This window comes from Oryctolagus cuniculus, chromosome 1 (assembly GCF_051225735.1).
Source record: "Oryctolagus cuniculus isolate XC-2025 breed Fujian yellow rabbit chromosome 1, ASM5122573v1, whole genome shotgun sequence".
Taxonomy (NCBI): Eukaryota; Metazoa; Chordata; class Mammalia; order Lagomorpha; family Leporidae; genus Oryctolagus; species Oryctolagus cuniculus.
In genome coordinates, this window is record NC_142867.1 from 99,423,230 (window position 1) to 99,427,707 (window position 4,478).

Here is a 4,478-nt window from a genome sequence, read left to right on the forward strand (position 1 = left end):
CATACAAAAATTCACATTGCATTTATGGATACATACAAGCATTGTGAAACTATAACAACTAGCAAGAGAATGACAAACAAAATTCAGAGTAACAATTACCGGAGAGGGGAGGGCACACAGAGGACTTCTAAAATGCAGGTGTTTGTTTCTTAAACTGGCTGATGGCGACACAGATGTTCACATTTGTTATTCCTTATGCCTCACATGCACATGGCTGTGTATTTCTGCAGTATGAAATACCTAATCTTTAAAAAGACTGAAAATGTGAAGGACTTTACAAACGAAGGTGGGCATTTATGTATAGCAATAAAATAATGTAGAAAAAAGGAACCCCCCGATTCCTTATCTTTCATTGTCCTATGGAATCAGTATTAATCTAAAAGGGCCTTAACAAGCAGAGTCTTTAACTGCTTTGACACAAAATCTGAACATCTGCTTTCCCGGTACTCTAAGTTAGAAAAAAAGTAAATAAGTTAGCCATTCATTTCTGATTCCTCATCTCTCATCCATACTTAGATTTTTCTTTAGATGTCTTTGGACTTCTGCTTCAGTCTTTTTACTCCTTTCTCTTCCGTAAGAATCAGTTTGCTATTTCGGTTTGTGACTAAACTATAGTGACCACCCCTTTCTCCAGATCAGCTGTGACTTCTGTTCTGAGTTTGGTCTTTTCACTTGTTTCTCCCAACAGCTTCCTTCTTCTTCAGAGTGACCAAACCTCATCTCTCTGTACAAATCCTGGTTAGTATTTTTGACTGGCATGTAGTCTTCATCTTTTTCTATTTAAAGCAGTGCCAGGTCTTCTTCTTGTGTTTTTCACTTGTGTGTGATTGACTTGACTTTGAGTCTTCAGGTTCCTCATCTAGTATTGGATCATATTCTGCATCCTGTTTGGGTTTTACTTTATCTTTCAGAACCAAATTAGAGTGTTTATCCTCTTCCTTTTCATATGCCTTAAAGTCAATTGTTTTTTTTTTTGACAGGCAGAGTTACACAGTGAGAGAGACAAGAGAGAAAGGTCTTCCTTCCATTGGTTCACCCCCCAAATGGCTGCTACGGCCAGCGCTGTGCTGATCCAAAGCCAGGAACCAGGTGCTTCCTCCTGGTCTCCCATGGCGTGCAGGGCCCAAGCACTTGGGCCATCTTCCACTGCCTTCCCGGGCCACAGAAGAGAGCTGGACTGGAAGAAGAGAACCGGGACAGAACCGGCGCCCCAACCAGGACTAGAACCCGGAGTACTGGCGCCACAGGAGGAGGATTAGCCTAGTAAGCCACGGCACCGGCCAAAATCACTTTTTTTTTTTAAAGATTTATTTATTTATTTGAAAGTCAGTTACACAGAAGAGGCAGAGAGAGAGAGAGAGAGAGAGAGAGAGAGAGAGAGAGAAAGGTCTTCCATCCACTGGTTCACTCCCCATTTGGCCACAACGGCCAGAGCTGCACCAATCTGAAGCCAGGAGCCTGGAGCTCCTTCCAGGTCTCCCATATGGGTGCAAGAGCCGAAAGACTTGGGCCATCTTCTACTGCTTTCCCAGGCCACAGCAGAGAGCTGGATTGGAAGTAGAGAAGCCAGGTCTCAAACCGGCACTACAGGCGGCAGCTTTACACGCTATGCCACAGTGCCGGCCCCTGAAATCACTCTTGGTGTGATTTCCCACCCTTTCCACTTAATCTTTGCAACAGACTGGCTAAAATCCATGTGTATTCTTCTGTCATCTATGAGTACATTGTCCATTTTAAAGAGTGCTTTCTCACAATCTTCTTTTTCAAATTCAATAAAAGCATAACAGAGGAACTTTCCTGTCTTTCAAAGCCAGATAACCTCACAAGTTCTTATTGGCCCAAATCTTGAGAATATTATTTCCAGATCCTCATCTATGGTCACTGGATTCAATTTACAAACATACAACACATTTTCTGGAGCTTTAATATCTGTATCAGGTTGGTCTCCTACCATCTCTAGAAGAATAGCCTGAGTTTTGGCCTCTTTTTCTGTCTTTATTTCTTCTACTTCTTCAGCTAATCTTCCTTTAAAATCATCAGTTTCTTCATCTGCTCCTATTCGACCACTATCTAACTGTTCCCTTGTGGGTTCTGGTGATCAATCAGGAGTAAATCAGGGGGGTCATCAAATGGATCGTCTGAAAGCACTGTATGATTTATCCGGATAGCTTGATATGGTGCAAAGTCCTTGTCAGCAAAGACCTCATTAATTTTCTTAACTATTCATGCCCTCCGTCACCTTGCTAAACCCTGTATGAACATCATCAAGGTAATCTAAGTTTTCTCCTGTAGTAATCAGAAACGAAGATCCATGCTGATCCCTGCCATTGTTCATCATGGACTCAGTGCCTTTCCTCTGGTGTCTAATTCTTGCCACTTTTTCCACCTCAAAAAAGCTTGCTTGATCACCATACAGTTGACTAAAAATAGACTCTCCTCCACGACCAGTGCCTGTAGGATCACCAGTTTGTATGATAGAATCCCTCTGTACATTGTGAATAAGGCAATAGTTATATTTTGTTTTGCACAACTTCAAGAAATTCAAGCAGGCTGGTGGAAAATCTTGAACATTAGGTTTCAGTTGTTTCTTGCGTGCATTTCTGGGCTTTCGAGCATCATTTGTGGTTGTTCCTCTCATTAGTAAAGAAAGCCACGAAAGCTAAGGCAGTGCATAGGCAGCCCACAGCACACAGCCGCACACAGCCGAGGCCGACGACTGATAGCGCGCACCCTCCGCTCTACCCGCAGGCACGAGATACCGGGCCCAAGTCGATTCTCCTCACAAAAACCTTTCTAAGCAAAGCCGGCTAACACATCAGCCCGGTCGCAGGCACAGGCAGCCCGGCCCGGGACTGTGCTGAGAGGGGAAAGCGGGCAAGCGAGCTCAGCGGTCCCCGCGAGAGGGCAGCGAGGCGCGGGCCTCACCGCGCGGCCCCTCCTCGGTGAACCGGTCTTTGACCACGTCGCCCAGAGTGGTCTCCACCTGAACCGCCAAGGCGCCGGCTCCGCCTCTGCAAGGGCCGAGGCGGGTGATGGGCGGGTGATAGGCGCAGCCCGTCCGCTTCTACCCCACGCGTCACCCTCCGTGCTACGCCTTGATAATTTCAAAGACAGTAAAGCGTGAAATGCGCAGTTTCTAAAGCCAGGCTTCGGAAGTTAAATGCCAATGTTGACACTTATTAGCTATGTCAGCTTACATAATCTGCTCCACGCCATTGTTCCTCTTCTGTAAAATACAAATAATAATTGTATGTATCGCAGAGAAGTTCTGTGAGATTAACTGAGTTAAAACATGTATAGTTTAAGGCTGGCGCCGTGGCTCAATAGGCTAATCCTCCACCTTGCGGCACCGGCACACCGGGTTCTAGTCCCGGTTGGGGCGCCGGATTCTGTCCCGGTTGCCCCTCTTCCAGGCCAGCTCTCTGCTATGGCCAGGGAGTGCAGTGGAGGATGGCCCAGGTGCTTGGGCCCTGCACCCCATGGGAGACCAGGAAAAGCACCTGGCTCCTGGCTCCTGCCAGGATCAGCGCGGTGCGCCGGCTGCAGCGGCGGCCATTGGAGGGTGAACCAACGGCAAAGGAAGACCTTTCTCTCTGTCTCTCTCTCTCACTGTCCACTCTGCCTGTCAAAAAAAAAAAAAAAAAAAAAACAACATGTATAGTTTAGACTATTGCCTCAAAACTCTTTAAGAACTGAGAGTATGCCAGCATTATTTTCAGAGTTCAATAAGGTCTTTTAAAATCCTTGTCAATTATTTGAGATCACACTAAGCCACTGTTTTCCTCTCTAATCACAGTCTGTGGCATATATGCTAGCTAGATTCATTGTATTTATTTAATTTCTCAGCAAGCAATTTACCAAAAGTAAATTGTTCTTAAAATCTAGGGGCTGAATTCTGTAACTGGAAGCTCAGTTGGAAGAAAAATCGAGGCTGCCCCTTTCTTCCCTCTTTCCTAGGACTGGACCCTGCTTTTGTAACCTTTCACACTCTTTTGAATGGATCTCCTAATCTATATGATTTTTGATCCCTACCAGATAACTAATATGCCTCTTGGTCTGACCATGTAGATCCTGCACCTGCAATAATCTTTACAGAATTGGTAAAACTACCTTGATCTTGGTGACTTACTAATGTCGTTTTTCCAGAAAGCTCATATTGACTTGCTCTCCTCATCAATAGAAACACTGGTTTCCTGTGAGGTTTGGGATCAGGAAAATCCATCCCACTCATCTCGATGATTTGAAACTTCCATTGTTTTGCCAGTGTGAGGTTTTCACTAGTCTAGACCTGGGTTGGCTGAGCCTACAGTGAGCAGAGTTTTAATCCTCTAAGCAAGGAAGGCAGGGAGTGACAAACTACACATTTCTATTTTCTCACACATAAAATGCATTGTGTTTTAAGCACTAATCAACTCTTAATTATCCACAGTAATGGAAGGATGTAATGACATGTTTCTATATAACATTGTCCTAAAGCA

General features: G+C 44.8%; 1 pseudogene across 1 annotated transcript; it reads right to left on the minus strand.

Annotated features, from left to right (window-relative positions):
* Window positions 1-1,310: 1,310 nt before the first annotated feature.
* On the minus strand, window positions 1,311-3,262 carry LOC138847638 (peptidyl-prolyl cis-trans isomerase-like 4 pseudogene; annotated as a pseudogene). The gene has a single exon (XR_016234266.1). The product of XR_016234266.1 is annotated as a peptidyl-prolyl cis-trans isomerase-like 4 pseudogene (transcript).
* Between the last annotated feature and the right edge of the window lie 1,216 nt (window positions 3,263-4,478).